Source organism: Rhodnius prolixus, unplaced genomic scaffold (genome assembly GCF_049639745.1).
Source record: "Rhodnius prolixus isolate KJV_2025 unplaced genomic scaffold, Rpr scaffold_10, whole genome shotgun sequence".
Classification (NCBI taxonomy): domain Eukaryota; kingdom Metazoa; phylum Arthropoda; class Insecta; order Hemiptera; family Reduviidae; genus Rhodnius; species Rhodnius prolixus.
Window position 1 is genome coordinate 16,611,407 of NW_027411615.1, and position 17,119 is coordinate 16,628,525.

At 32.1% G+C, this 17,119-nt stretch overlaps 1 protein-coding gene across 6 annotated transcripts in view; it reads right to left on the reverse strand.

The window, feature by feature from the left end:
* The window catches only part of LOC141456709 (neuroendocrine convertase 1-like), a 75,998-nt gene extending 68,924 nt beyond the window's left edge, over window positions 1-7,074 (reverse strand). For 3 of the 6 annotated variants that reach the window (XM_074132921.1, XM_074132925.1, XM_074132918.1), the window contains exons 1-3: window positions 6,122-7,074; window positions 5,738-6,026; window positions 1,208-1,310 (exon numbers count right to left, since the gene is read on the reverse strand). The gene's annotated coding sequence lies outside the window, so the exon portion shown is untranslated. The remainder of the gene's footprint in view (window positions 1-1,207; window positions 1,311-5,737; window positions 6,027-6,121) is intronic. The other 3 variants (XM_074132923.1, XM_074132920.1, XM_074132924.1) reach the window with 3 other exon arrangements.
* Between the last annotated feature and the right edge of the window lie 10,045 nt (window positions 7,075-17,119).

Here is a 17,119-nt window from a genome sequence, read left to right on the forward strand (position 1 = left end):
TGAAATTCTCTAAGTAGAACATCACATTAAGACTCTAGGTGACTAATATTTCCTTAGGTTAATTATACCCTAGGCAACTAGTTGGAGTTCATATAAAAGAAATGTTATTTCATTTCAAGAATTACAAATTATCGGAGTGTTTATTAAAGTGAGGACCAAACTGCACTGCAACATAGTTGCACCACATTGTTTATTAATTGGAAGTAATGGAATTTAACAAAACACGAATGATTAGTTTGCAATAAATAAAGTAAAAAGATAGTAAAATGGAGATACAGATTTTGTAAAATAAGGGAATTAACTTAAACTTTCAATATTCGAAACTAAATATGAAATCTCTCACCGCATTCTCTCACTACAATTATTGTAATTAAATCCTTAAAACTTATAATTGGTTTTAAAAAACAATGTTGACTTAATTATAAAACATGTTCACTGTAATACTATTGTTAAAGGAAAGATGGCATCATAGCTATCCTAAAACTGGAATTAACTTTATTTATCCTATATTCTGTGAGTAAAAACTTTAAATCTAACTGATAGACGGTCATATTATAAATTGTCCTATAACTACGGTGACCATTCGTACTGTTTTTGGCAGGACAGTACTGTTTTTTAAGACGCTGTCCTTCTTTTTTTTTTAAGCATAAATGTCCTGTTTTTTATTCATTTGTACTGTTTTGTACTGTTTTTCAATGAAATTTTAATTATACTCAATGAAATTAATGAAAATATGAATATTTTTTCGAAGATTTATGTATGATTTTGTTAAGATCTGATCTTCATATTGTGAAAATTAGATATATTTGTATTTTACTTGTCGTTAGTATAGTTTTAAAGAATGTGACATTAAAACAAAATTTTGTTGTGATTTTAAAAGACTGAATATTTTTTCTATTTACAAGAGTTACTATTTACATTTTGTTACTAATTAATAAGTGTATAGTGCAAGTAGTCGCTCAGTTTCGGTTGAACATGGGCCATATTATATGGCCATTGTTTTGTAATAACCGATCTCGAGTTAATTAATTTTTTTATTTAATATAATTAATTTTTTTATATAATAATTTTAGTATTAATATTTTTTATAGGTTTTTTTTCCTCCTTGTCCTGTTTTTTGATACAAAAAATAATGGTCACCGTACCTATACCTATACTAAATAATAAATTTGAAAATCTCTAACTTGCATTTTTGGGTTATACTTACCACACACTTATTTAAACTTTCGTTTATTAATGTATTTGCAATTGCATATTACACTGACGCAACAAGCTAATATGTCAAATGAACATATGTCAAACAAAATTATCTGCAAAAAAAACAAACAAAGAAACCCTTTAAACTAAAAATAAAAAATTGGACATAATTTTGTTTAGCAAAGGAAAGTAAAAATGTATCTTTATAATTCTAGGGATTCAGAAAAAAAAGTCCAATTGAGCAGAGTTATTGACCTATTTTAAAAAGTTTAGACTTTGTGCATAAGACGGGTAGTCGTTTAATTGTGGAACGCTTTGTTTTAAATGGAGCTGCAAGGCATTTCTAATAATCATGTCCATTTACTGGAGCAAATTTGGAAAAAAGTGATTTAACTCATCTTTGGCTGGGAGAAAATTCAGTTAGTATTGCAAATCATGAAGGAAGGTAAGGCCAAGTTGGTATAAAAAGCCGCTAAGGATTTTATAGCAACATTTTCTTTCAATAAATGTCCCAAATATTTTTTAAATATTTATTCCAGACATAAAAAAAGTACTTTCCAACAATAAGGAATTGGAAAATAATATAAGATACAGATGAACACAACATTAATTTAGGTGCCATCAAAACATGGACAAGAAGATCATATTTATATCGTCTGGAACCAGATCATCAACCTCTAACAACTTCCATCCATCTTGCTACCAAAAGCTACGATCATCTTATCTGTGTATTTGTCGTCTTTTAGACAGGAAAAGATCATTCATCAAATCTGAGTATCGGGGCAAACCTGGTCATTAGCCCCGAATCAATAGATAGCCAGAAAAAAGGGAAATAATTTTAAACATTTGTAAACAAATAGCTTTTAATTCGCAAAAATTTAACTCAATTTAAAAAAGAAAAAGCGACATTAATAAACAGAAAAAATGAAGTCAATGTGTATTATTAGTTTGGGGGTGTACAAAAATATTTCTTTTTATCAATTTATTTTCACTAACTTTCTCTAATTTATTTTTGAGGTAACTCAACCCAACCTGAGGTATGAAAACTAACCAGGTTATTTTGAGGATGTCCTAAAAAGTACAGAATAGTGATGGGCTATTTGAGCGGACTCGTCCCAGTGGAACGAGTCCGGTGGTGGAACGAGTTGATTCAAATCCCTATTTTAAAAAAAAGTGATTCCGCCCCGCCCCAAAAAATTCAGGCAAATTAAAATGAAAATAATTAATACTGAAGTCGTTTACACTAAAATAAAACTGACTTGAGGCTACTATGTAGAAGTTCCCTGACACATTCCAACTTGTAAGAGGAATCCACACCAAAATACAAAACCTGGCGAGCTTAAATACTGATGCTTGAAGGATAAAATAAGTTCCAAGCTTTTTTTAGAATATCAATTCTAAAATAATATTCATTTTTTTATTTTGTTAATTTCTAAACACTGTTTGCAAATTTTTACTTTAGGTCAGAGGTACCTAACCCCCAGGGGTCTATTTAACAAAAGTAGGGGTCGATCTAAGGCAGGGAGTCGAAGGAAAAGTAATTTCGAACCCAATATAGCGAACCTTGCAAAGAAACCCCAGATACACCCATCTCATTAATTAAAAAGCAATACTGTAGGTTACTTATTATTTAATATATTTTATTTTACATATAGAAAATGCTGTGTGCTTAATCTTTAACTTAACGGCTGGACGCTCTTTCTCTTATCTTCATTGGCGAAAATTAAATCGTGCACATGTTCGTGCTACGGTCAAAGTTATACTGAGCTAAAAAATAGTATTACCTAACTGGTTTACTTACTGCAGTATCCCTCCTCCTCTATCACCTATTTCGCAAACATTCGTCGATTGGAAATAGGTTGTAGTTAAATATTCGTTTCATTTGAAAACAAAAAACATTATAACGCTTTCTCAAGATGTTTTTACTTTTTAAAAATTGGTTTTTGTCCATTACTCTTATAAAATACGAAGAATTTCAAATAAAATATAATACACAAACACAGAATGATCTAGAACGCAGGTGGAGTCAGTCGTGGTTACCATGACACCGGAATCGTTAAACGGCTCCGGCCCAATACCAGCATTTTCATTGGTTAAATCCACTGGAGTTGGTGGAGTTAAATCCGGAGTGATTTAAATCCTTTTGAAACCGGACTCGTTCCATTTTTTCGTTCACTAAATCTAGCCAATAGAAATTGCTGGAGCTGGAACCGGAATTGTTTAACGGTTCCATTGCCATGGTAACGACGACTGACTCCACCTGCGTTCTAGATCATTCTGTGTTCGTATATTACATTTTATTTAAAATTCTTCGTATTTTTTAGAGTAATGAACAAAAACAAATTTTTAAAAATTAAAAACATCTTGAAAAAGCGTTATAATGTTTTTTTAATTCAAATGAAACGAATATTTAACTACAACCTATTTCCAATCGACGAACGTTTGTGAAATAGGTGATAGAGTGGTAGGGAGACAGCAGTAAGTAAAGCAAATAGGTAATACTATTTTTTAGCTCAGTATTACTTTGATCGTCGTCATGACATGTACACGATTTAACTTTCGCCAATGAAGATAAGAGAAAGAGCGTCCAGCCGCTAAGTTAAAGATCAGGCACACAGCTTTTTCTTTTTGTAAAATAATAAGATATTTTAAAAGCTTGATATTCAATTCATAGTAAATAAATATTTCTTTCTTTATGAGTAATTATCATTTTGTTTGAAGGGTTATAATTTTTTTTATGGGAATAATTTCCTACCCATTTCCGTTTTTCTTCTTGAATCAAGTTAACTCCAGTGGTCAAGCTAGATAACGACAAAACTGCAGTTGCTTTAATTTTTATATTTGACTAGCGTATTTTTGTTAATATTTGGTTACGTCGTTAATTTTATATTTATCAGAGCAATTGGAAATTAGGGAACTACTTAATGTGTGTTAAAGAAATATAGTTTTGTTATTAACTGGGAAAGATAACTTTTAATGATTTATTTAATTACAATGCGTGACATTTGTACTAATGCATAGGGCAAGTACAGACTGGAATCAGTGAACGAGTTGTTGGAATCGATTCCAACCCTGGAACTGATTCAAATCCAACGACTCCAAACGCGGACTCGTTCTGCCCATCACTAGTACAGAATTCCGAAAGATGAGGATAACCAATCCGTGTTCTAAACAACCCTCACCTTTGTTGACTAGCTGAATGCTTGGTTGATATACTCGTATTATAGATTAGTTGCGCATTAGTAAGGCACCATCGGTTAATTAATAAAAGAAATAGAATTATAAATAACGACTTGGGTATATTGAATTGTACTTAATACCTTTAAAGCAACTATGACTGGAATAAATAAAACACCAGCAATTTTAAAAATACAAATATTTAACAAATTGGACAATTATGATGGCTGTACAAACTGACAACGAAATACCGTAGTTAAAATTAGACTCTATTTTTTACTGGCAAAGTTTTGGTATTTATTCAAGCCTGGTTATTGTTTTCTTTTGTGGTTTAACCCCAGCAAAATAATCCTAGTTGTTGGGCAAATCTCCTTTTGTTTTGACTTCAGTTACAAAAATTCTTAAGTTGTATTTCTCTATAATTTTTATATTACTTTTATTATTTATTTATTTTTGTTTTAAATTATTAATTTTTTGTCTGATCTGTTGCCATTAAACCATTAATGGCCCTCCAAAGATATTCTGAAGAAAACTTCCAAATTAGAATTAATAAAAGACTCGGCAACTGGAGATAACCCTCTCTGTTGGCAACATATTTCTCACTAACGGCTCTCTTCTTGATAATATAAGTTGAATAATAACCAATTGGGAAAAAATGAAATTGTTAATAATACGATGTACTTTTTTTATGTACATTCTTTTATTGTAACAATACACATAAAGGGGTGGAGGAATGAGTTCAAAAGAAAGTTTTGAAACCATTGCTGAATGTTTTCTTCACACAGTCAATAAGATGTAACAAAGAATTACTAGAAAGTACTTTATTGTTATAAAATACAATTTTCAAAAGTACTGTATTTAATAACAGAATAAGAGAAATAAATAGATGTACAGGAAAACTAGAATGATACAAAACTTTGACGCTATCTAAAAGAGCCTGACTAGAAGTGTCTGGAATTTATCAATTAATCTCAATCTATAGCGACTCCAATTCTTACAATTCAAACTCATAGGGAAAATAACTAACGATCATGATTAAGTTACCAAAAACAAAATAATAATAATAACGACCCATCCACTTCTCTTTAAATCTGACTTGAATCAATTTTGCAATCAAATATTCCACAACTTCTTATCCTAACATCACAATTTTTAATCATGTACAGAATCGGTAAAGAACAGTTGCGAATAGATAAATAAAAACAAACGAATTAAAACAAAACTGTAGAAAAACTTAAAACCAAATCAGTTCAAATTAAGCAGAATTACGTAATAAAAATTCAAATATGAATACGCGTGGCTAGAATTTGTGCAAAGTAAAATGAAAATCAGTTAAAGAAAATAAAAGTTATGGGAAAAATACCTCTTTTTATCGTTTTTCAAGTATAGATATTGACATCTGCGTCAATGTGGGGAAAAAAATCAGCGTTAGCTATCAAAGTAATGAATTCTTGATCAAAACTTTTTCCTCTTGGACGATAAAGGAGAATTCACTTCTATTTGAGAGCTGGAATTCAAGAGGGTACCCCAGTCTTCAGTGGAGGAAGATAGTTTTATGACAAAAGTAAATTTAAAAGCAAACAATTGCACATCATTAGTCCTTTACACAAGCTTGGTTATTGTTTGAAATCTTAACCTTACCTTTGGTTAACCTGTGAAAGAAATCAAAATTGTATTAAATTTAAAAGTATGTATTACTTCAAATAAACGAAAAGTAATTTTAAAATGCAACAATTTAAAGACATACCCTAATAATGGAAATGGTAAATAAAAGAAAACGATGTAGAACAAAAAAAACTCATTACTTAAAAGTCAAATAACTATTCAGCACTAACCAGCAGTAACTGATAATATTTGTCGCAATTATTCAAAATGTTTAGAAATTGTATGTTGGTTAGAAGAGCAGAAATTCCGGGTATTTAATGTTAACTGGTACCACATACATTAGGCAATTAATTTATAGTAGTGACACTTCACCAGCATACATTGTATGTATATATCGCTAGCGCAATAATAATTACAACCATGAGAAATTAGAATGTGGTTTCACTATGTTTCACCATCATCAAAAGTAACTCTTGTTTATAATATTCACCACCAACATACAACATAATTGAAAAAGATTTATTAAATTGAATTGTTAAATTTACATGGTTCAAAATTTTTTCGCCTGTTAAATTCTAGAAATAGTCACCTTCATCGTTGGTTTTAAGAAGTGAACGAGAAGCCAACTGGAAGAATGATCAAATACTAATGGACCATAAAACATGCACACTAGAGTGAGTTATTTTGATTCATATCAGCAAAGCGGCTAGAAGACAAAAAGTGGAAACGAAAAGAAGATTTACATTAAAAATGTAGGCTGCAAAAGATGCTCTCTTTTTTTTTTGGCCTAGACTCTTCTTCACAAAGGCTTACTTTAGCCCTTTTCCAAATTTACGTTGGTTTCAAGTCGCCTTTTGCCTTCGCATCCGGTAGATTAAGATGTTCCCAAAGATTATGGCGATTTTCTACTTGGAAAGCTCAACTTCAATGTTTTATAAAAAAAAGTGAAGAATTAGTTTGTTTTATGTATTTCTTGAGGCAGGTAAATAATACACTGGTAATTACAAGAAGTTATTGTGTATTTCTAAAAAAGGTAAATATACACTTAACTGTACACACACGTTTTTATTTCTTTTCTCTCCATATAACCCTCCTGTCCCTTCTCTCCTGCTCAATCGATCTCTCTATAACATATCGATATCAAATACACCACAGTTTGCAATAATTCTTTTATAATATAATTTTTTCAACCTAAGTTGATAATATTTTAGCAAATGGTTTTTATAAAAAAGTCTTTTTTAAATCCGTATTTATTTTCACTTACATTAAGCCGAAGTATTAGCAACAAACTAGATTTAAAATGTACAGTTATATCTTTATAGATTTAACGGAAAACATTAATTCACACAAAGTTTATAAATAATCAGTTAAATGATAAATGTGACTTTACAGAATTGTTTCTGAGTTTTTTTTCGAAATTCCATTCAGATTTTAATAAAACTTGGAATGATAATGGATTATCTTTTTCTGGGAGAAATTATTTACATGTTTTAGGTTAATTTATGTATTAATGTATTCTATGTAAGTAAAATGTTTAAGTGGAAGAGAAATGAATGTAAGTACAAACTTGAATAATAGTAATTATATTCAGTTTTTTTTTTTTTTTATGAAAAATAATTGATTCATTTTTCAATTGAGTTAAAATTTAAAAGGTTTTACTTAGAAAATATTGCTTTAAAAGTTACGTAATATTAAACTAAATTACTACTATGTAAAACTTTGTAAGTTTCATTCTTGGTAATTACACAAATTGTTTGTTATTTTGGATAATAACACTTCAACTTTTAATTTAAACGCTTTTCCTGACTACTTGTTTTAATTAGTTTCAATTTAAACTTGTTAATTACGTTGTTAAAGGAGATGATACTTGTCTTCATCGTACAATCAACTATAGAATATTGCCTTTTACTCGACAAACTAATCTCTAAGTAATTCCCACCGGATGGATAATTTAATTTCAATATTTAATGTTGCATTATTTACAACCATTTATGATGCAACTTATTAATTTCTATTCAATTTTAATTAAATTGTTTGTTTATTATTTTATTGTTCCATCGCAATTATCGGTAAAATGAGAATCTTTCCACTTTGGTCTTAAATCTGAGTACGTTGTAATTTTGGCCATTTGAATTTTTTTACTATTATAGGTTTAAGTTGTTCAATGGGTGAGAAGGATATGGAGTGTTTCACCTCAAATTGGTGGATATTTTAGTGTTTGGGGGGAAGAGGATGTTTTTATTTATCAATGAGTGTCGATTTCATTTTGGCCTTTACATTTTTGGCAAATAATGTTATTCAAAATAATTAGTCATAAATTATTGAATTTTTAACCGTACTTTTTCTATCTTAAAAATATCCACACTTAAATCAATTTCCTTAATTTTTGACGCTGAACGAGAAAATATCTATTTTTCTGCAACCATGTAGGGAAGTTCTCATTACTCAATTAAAATCAGCTGTGTAATGCCCAACTTCCCACACTAGTGGGGGGAAATTCCCATTAGTGTCACTTTCCGCACAAGTGAGTGGAAAAACTTTATTGTGCTTCCTTGATATAAGAAGTTTTGTTATTAACATAAATATTTTCTGTAAAACTCTAATAAGCTTATTATAAATAAGCTTGTTATAATTAAAAAACGAATATTACAAAATAAAATAAAAATTGAAAGGAATATAGAAATAAAAATAGTACTTTAATAAATAATTAGATATTTTTAATTATAACAGTTAAAAAGGTTATAGTGTTACCTTATAGAAATTTAAAATGGATTCTAGTGATGCCTGTTTAGAAAACACTCCTCCATCAATAAAAGAAACAGCAGAAAATGTAATAAGTAATGTAAATACGTAAGTAATGTAAATAATTGTAATATAACAATAAATGTTTATAATAAATAAATTACTTTTTGTAGACTGTAAAAATGAAATTTTTAATTTTATTAGTTAATAAATGGTTGCAGAAAAAATATAATATTTAACTCTAGTGAAGTATTTTCCTCACACTCGGCAATTTGCACTTGCACTCACATCGCTTCGCTCGCTCGTGCGTGCAAACCCTGCCTCGCTTGAGGAAAAGTACTACTTTCCACACTTGTTAAATAAATAACTATTTCCCTCGTATGAGAATAAATTTTTTTTTTTAAATCATTCTATAAACAAAAAATTCTTTGGTTTTTGTGGCTAGTTTACTGCTTTAAACATATACATTGTGGATATAATGAATAAGTTGCTCGGATTTTGTAATCACACACATTGTTTAAATTTACTTGATAGGTTCCATAAGTGTGGAGAACCAATGTCTGTGTCGCCCATTGCTTCCATTATCAGATACGTGCTGAAAACAAAAAAAAATCTACCAAGTTCTACGAAAGATGTTCATGCAAGACTAGTCTAATGAAGTGATTGTGAATAAGGTTACCTCCCGCCAAGGTCTTGATTCTGAGTTTACATTTCCATCAACCCCCCTTACCAATGAAGTGTATCTATTACCAATCTCGGACCCAGGAGTAGTTCTAACTATAAACAAGCTCTTTGTTTAAACAGCCTCTGCAAAACTATTATCTTAATGGAAATTACGAATTTGAATAACACTCGAATTTCAGAAAATGTTAAACTAATTGAATCGATTGTCTCTTCAATTTTAAAGAGGAAGAATCACTAAGATGTAATAATTTTATAATAATTTAATATAAAATAATGAAACCAGTGAATTAGTCAACCTTAAAAAGCCACGTTTTTTGCTCCTCTTAATCCTGATTATTGTACTGTACTCAAATTAAATGGATTTAACAAAATTAAAAAAATACGTATCTACCACAATTTGTGATCATTCGCTTCTAGACATCTTTTTAAATTAATTACTATGTTATGGATTAATTTAACAAAGCCCATTGATCTATCCTGTGCAGCGTTATTCTAAAATCCATCCCAGTCTATCTGGCTATTGTTATTAAATTAATTGCGTTCTTTATAACCACAGTTGTTCGCTCCAAAGGCTCGCTTGCCATCCTTTCTTTCAAGCTCGACTATGGATTCATTTGCTGTTTTTTTTAAGAATTTAGATTGCTATTTTATGGTGGGAAAAACTGGTTACAAATTAACGATAAATTACTGAAATATAATTTATTTATTTATTTATATGCATTCGGGTCTAGCCCCATACAAAAGAGTTTGGCGTAACGACAATGTTAAAGGAACATACAAATATACAAAATTTATACAACATAATAATACAAAAGTAATACAATTAAATATCCATAGTGGTAAAGAAGAGAGTGGCCCAGGCAAACAAATGTTTTTTCGGAATCGGCCGACACGTATAGGAGTAAACTTGTATCTTGGAATACGAAAGTAACCCTCTACAAGACGCTCATTCGGCCCTATTCTCACATACGAGGTGTGTTCAAAAAGTAACGGGAATTTTCGTTTTTTGAAAAAAATATTTATTTATTCATCTACATTAATATTGTCGCCTTCAAAGTAGTCCCCTTCGCATACAATACACTTGTGCCAGCGCTTTTTCCAATCCTCGAAACACTTCTGAAACTCGATCTTTGTGATAGCTTTCAGCTCTTTCAGCGATTCGCTTTTAATGTCATCTATGCTTGTAAAACGACGGCCTTTTAATGTTCTCTTTATGTTTGGAAATAGAAAAAAGTCACATGGAGCCATGTCTGGCGAATATGGAGGCTGGGGCATCGTTAAAGTTTTGTTTTTGGCCAAAAATTCACGAACAAGCAATGAAGTGTGAGCAGGTGCATTATCGTGGTGCAAAATCCATGAATTGTTTCGCCACAAATCCGGGCGTTTTTTTCGGATTGCTTCACGCAAACGGCGTTGAACTTGTAGGTAGTACTCCTTATTGATTGTTTGATCTTGTGGCAAGAATTCATGATGCACTATGCCATTAAAATCGAAGAACACAGGGAGCATAACCTTCACATTCGACCGCACTTGTCGAGCCTTTTTCGGTCTTGGCGATCCAGAATGCCTCCACTGGGACAATTGAGCCTTAGTTTCGACATCATATCCGTAAACCCATGTTTCGTCACCTGTTATAACACGTTTCAGTAGATCCGCATCGTTGTCGACTTCATTGAGTGACTCTTGAGCAACTTCCATTCTCCGCTGTTTTTGTTCGAAATTCAACAATTTTGGAACAAATTTTGCTGCCACACGTTTCATACCCAAAACATCCGAAAAAATTTCATGGCATGAGCCAATTGATATGGCAACATCATCAGCGACTTTTCTGATTGTGATTCGGCGATCGTTCATAACCATTTCTTTCACTTTTTTCACGTTTTCATCGGTTGTTGATGTGCTTGGACGTCCAGGTCGTTCGTCATCTTCAACGTTTTCGCGGCCATCTTGGAAACGCTTATACCACTCGTAAATCCTTGTTTTACTCATAGCAGACTCACCATATGCCTTTATTAACATTTCACACACTTTATTTCATTTTTTACGCAAAATTTAATACAAATTCTTTGATCCATTTTTTTTAACAAACAAAAATCGCCAAGCTCGAAAAACACGTCTAACCTTAACGGCTGCCACTTAAGAAGTAAACAATGAATATTACTGAAAATTTTATCGTACTTCAGGGGCATGTGTACCAACATAATAAAAAAAAAAATTTTACAATCAGACTCTCGAAACCCGCGAAATTTAAAAATTCCCGTTACTTTTTGAACACACCTCGTACAGATCAGAAGCCTGGGTGATAACAAAAACCGATGAACAACTGTTATTAAGGTTTGAAAGAAAGATTCTTCGGCGAATATATGGGACCTATTAGAGAGGGAGGAAACCTGGAGAAGGCGCTCTAACGCGGAATCTGATACATCTATTCCAGGCCCCGGACATCGTTAAGGTGATAAAATTAAGTAGGTTGCGATGGGCTGGCCATGTAATGGCGGATAACGTGATGCCCAGAGAGGTAATCGAGGAAAATGTGCAGCGCACAAGAAGAGTTAGACGTCCTAGGTTATGATGGGTTGATGGTGTCAGCGAGGATGCCAAGAACAACATGCTGAACACCTGCAATTGGTAAGCTGCTGCATTGAATAGAAGAGGACTGGCGGAAGCGGATCGAGGAGGCCAAGGCCCGTTGATGGGCTGTAGAGCCGAAATAACTAACTAACTAATACAATTAAATAATAGAAAAATACAAAAAAGTGGTTCTTTTTTATTTTAAGTAACCTATTTGTTTATTTATTAACACTAAACCTACCAGGAGCGGTCAATTGACCGTTTTTTAAATTTGGTTTAAATTTTCTAATTACAGCGTTATCATACCGCCATTAAACTTCACGACTTTTCCTAAAATATGTATACAATTGTTTTTTTTTAACATTCACTTCTTTTACTAATATTTGATTTTTGAGAAAAATATGTAGTCCGTCTTAACTACCGCCCGTCGCGGTTGCTGAATATTTTCATTTTATTTACTTATTTTAATATTTGTTTTTTATTTTTTGTAACAGAATTCTCAAGAAAACTCAATTTTATAATGCATTTATCAGATTATTGTTTGCATGTGATGCATATGAGGCCAAAAATGTAAGATATTGCCCTTTTCTATGGAACAAAAAATAGGGACGAGCATTCTTCTCAAACACTATGAGCAGAAATGTATAGACGGAAATTATGAGGTTTATTTGATTGTATCAAAGAAATCATCGCTTACAAACCGATAAATTTGCTTTGATTTCTAAATTTTGGAACAAATTCGTAGAGAACAGTCAAAACTGTTATATCTCTTCCAAGGACAATTGTTCCAAACAAAGTCAAGATGCAGATTTACTCAGTACGTGCCAAATAAACCGGACAAATTTGGTATCAAATCTTGGCTAGGGTTCGATGTAATAAACGGCTTTTCATATTTGGGAAAACTTGAAAGCAGAGAACCTATAGTTCCGCTTGGGGAGTTGGTCGCTCTGAAATTAGCAGAAATGTATACAGCTCGTGGAAGAAATATAACCGTGGAAAATCTCGGAGATGGCCTCAACTAATAGTTTTCAATATCCTAGACTTAACCCCGGGATAAATGCGTGGATTTTGTTTAAAAAAAAATACTACCAGAAGTGAAATTTCAAGGCAAAATTTGGGTGTTACCATTGCAAAAGCATGACAAATATTAGTACACGAACAAGTGGTCGGAAAATAGCCAAATAAGATACTGCAAAGACAAGAGGACTAAAAAATGCTGTTTAAAATGTAAAAAATACGTATGCGGAAAATGTGCTATTGAGTAGCCTATAATTATAAAAAATGATGCAATAAAAAGTAAAATCTACGAGATTTATTTTTAAACAAAAGAAACTACGCTTTTTCATTGTTAAATAATTATTATCTTCATTCTATTATTGAGAAATTTAAGTAATTTTAAATTCCGGTCATTTGACCGATCACGGTAGGAATAGTTATACATAAATGTCGGTAGGTTTAGTGTTAAATTACTGAAATATAACGCGATGTAGAACTAAATTTTTATTTTCTGGGTTCAGGAGGCCCATAGGCACCTCTCGGACGTCTGTCTAATACTTTTCGATATTAATTCATCAAAACCTTTTCAGCTCCCATCGGAATATCCCGTAACTGGTAGATTTCCTCTATTAAATAGTAGTTGGCTAAACTTGTCGAACGGAACATGAATCACTTTCATAGCAATTGGTATTTGTTAGAATGAAGATAATAAACTGAAGTGGGTGAATTTCAAAAGCGTGCAGATTAGCCATCACTAAATGTGTGAACGCATGTTTTAATACAGTTAATTCTTGGTTAATATCTCTCAAAAAGAAAACAGCAAATGAATCCAAAGTCGAGCATAATAGAACGGGTGGCAAGCGAGCCTTTGGATCGAACCAACTGTGGTTATAAAGAACGCAATTACGAGGGTCGTTTGAAAAATCCGTGCAAAAATAAAAACTACTTAATTTTTTGGGGTAAACCTTTTTTATTTTTCAACATAGTCTCCTTTTAGGCTTATACACTTCGTCCAACGCTGCTCTAGTTTGTTGATCCCTTCCGAATAATAGGATTTGTCCAAGTCTGAAAAATAGCCATTCGTTTCTGCAATCACCTCCTCGTTTGAGTAAAATCTTTTTCCCGCCAGCCATTTCTTCATATTGGGGAACAAATAGTAGTCCGAGGGAGCCAAGTCTGGAGAATAGGGGGAATGTGAAACGAGTTGGAACCCTATTTCCATTAATTTTGCGACCACAACTGCTGAGGTGTGAGCTGGTGCGTTGTCGTGATGGAAAAGGACCTTTTTGTGGGCCAACAGTGGGCGTTTTTCTTGCAGCTCGGTTTTCAAACGGTCCAATAACGATGAATAATATGCACCTGTAATAGTTTTACCCTTTACCAGATAGTCGATGAGGATTATTCCTTCCGAATCCCAAAAGACAGTCGCCATAATCTTTCCGGCCGAAGGAACGGTCTTCGCCTTTTTTGGCGCAGATTCCCCCTTGGTAACCCATTGTTTAGATTGTTCTTTGGTCTCAGGAGTGTAGTGATGTATCCATGTTTCATCCACAGTGACGAAACGACGCTTAAAGTCCTGCGGATTCTTCTGGAACAGCTGCAAACCGTCCTTGCAACACTTCACACGATTTCGTTTTTGGTCAAGCGTGAGCAATCGCGGCACCCATCTTGCGGATAGCTTTGTCATGTCCAAATGTTGATGCAATTAACCCAAATTGTACCCGTTCATTCGAGATGCCCACAGCACTAGCAATCTGACGCACCTTCACTCTTCTGTCATCCATCACCATATCATGGATTTTATCAATGATTTCTGGAATAGTAACCTCAACAGGGCGTCCAGAACGTTCAGCGTCACTTGTGCCCATATGGCCACGCCGAAAATTTTGAAACCACTTCTAAATTGTTCTAATCGAAGGTGCAGAGTCACCATAATGTTTATCAAGCTTCTCTTTAGTCTCCTGAGGCGTTTTGCCATTCATAAAGTAGTGTTTAATCAACACACGAAATTCTTTTTCGTCCATTTTTTGAAAATCACTCGACTTCCTCGATTCAAACGAATGCCAAACACAAAGAAATAGACCGATCTGGCTGAAACTTGGTGTATGTTCTTCCAAGAGATGCTACTAACTAAACCTCGATACGCGCCAGTGGTGCTATCTCTCTGACTTTGCACGGACTTTTCAAACGACCCTCGTAGTTTAATAACTACAGCCAGATAGACTGGTATGGATTTTAGTATAGATCAATGGGCTTTGTTAAATTAATCCATAGCATAGTAATTAATTTAAAAAGATGTCTAGAAGCGAATGATCACAAGTTGTGGTAGATACGTATTTTTAAATTTTGTTAAATTCATTTAATTTGAGTACAGTACAATAATTAGGATTAAGAGGAGCAAAAAATGTGCCTTTGTAGGGTTGGTTTCACTGGTTTCATTATTTTTTAATAAATTATTATAGCTTAGTGATTCTTTCTCTTGAATTTATTAAAAACTCCTTAACAAAAACTTACAGTTTAAAAAGTTAAGTATAAGGGTTGATTAAACGCCAAAAGGTACACAAATCAGCAAGTACCCAACATTTCATTCAAGCTTAGTTGATATAATTTAAGTAATTTTGCTGCATTAACTTTTCCTTCACATTTTTTAGAATTTATTAGATGTCACAGACCCTTATGCTGGCCAGTTCGTTCATAATATTATTTGGTTATAATTATGATAAAATGTATATTATATCTTCGTTTTTAAATAGGTACTTTATTTTAACTCTATTCCAAATTATTCTTCTGATTTATCTTTAATATGCCCTTTATCTGAAGTTGTCACATCTTATACATGCATGTTAAAGTAGAAAAAGACAAAGTTAGAGTCGGCTACTGTTTAAATTTGAATCACGGAGGATTTAAAACAATATTTCAGACTTGAATTCGTCTTACCGAAATATTCGTGAGCACAAATAACACACAGTTAATAACAAGTAGATTATTCAACAACAATTATTCATTTCTCAATTGTAATTTAATTTTACTTATAGTAAAATACTGGAATAATTAGCTGTCCTAAAAGTATGCAATACTTATTTATTTTATATTACATAACATATATATAACATTGTGAGAAGAACAGCTACATTGAGAGTGTGATTGAAGAAAACTATATTATTTGCGATAGAGCCAGATAATTATTACCTATTATTATAAACGTTTGACTACTACATAAAATAACAATTACTTTAATCGAAGAATGAACTTAAACCGACGATTTTTATTAAAAATAAAATAATCGAAATCACTGATGTATGTTGGTGTAAGCATTTTTTTTAAAAAAGTTTTTAAATTTTGTAGCCTCGTAATTTTTTTTATTTTTTATAACGTTTTCTTTTTAACCTGTAATTAATAGTTTGATTATTATAGATTAATAGATATTAAAGTCAATCTACAGTGCTACTTGAACAAATATTTTGTAGATGAAAATGGCCAGCATAAGGGTCTGTGACATCTAATAAATTCTAAAAAATGTGAAGGAAAAGTTAATGCAGCAAAATTACTTAAATTATATCAACTAAGCTTGAATGAAATGTTGGGTACTTGCTGATTTGTGTACCTTTTGGCGTTTAATCAACCCTTATACTTAACTTTTTAAACTGTAAGTTTTTGTTAAGGAGATTTTTGTACCTTTTGGATAGATTTTCATTTTTGTTACATATCTGCTTTACTGTTTTTTTTAAATTAGGAATAAGCAATTCTATCATTATAACCTGATAAGGTGTTAAGTAGGAACCGTAACTACCACTGGAGAGATCTTTTTTAAGAATGATTATAGTTGCGGTCCCCAAACCATCCTCAATAACAATTTTTTTGAGAAAGCCTTTTTATATAAAATAGGAAGGTATTTGTACGTAAAAAGCAAATTTAAACTGCGATTTCAGACCTTCCTTTTAAGAGGAGTAAGAAAAATAAAAGGGCGATTACAGTACTTCTCCCTAAAAGGCAAAGAGGCAAAGATTTTGAATCGAACGACAATTCATTAATGTAAATAGGTTCACCCATTGATAATTTTAACGATTGCAGTACTTCCTCTTAGTAGGTGTAAGAGCATGATGGCACTTCACAGCCATGTAGAGGAGCTTTAATCACTTCTTCGTGC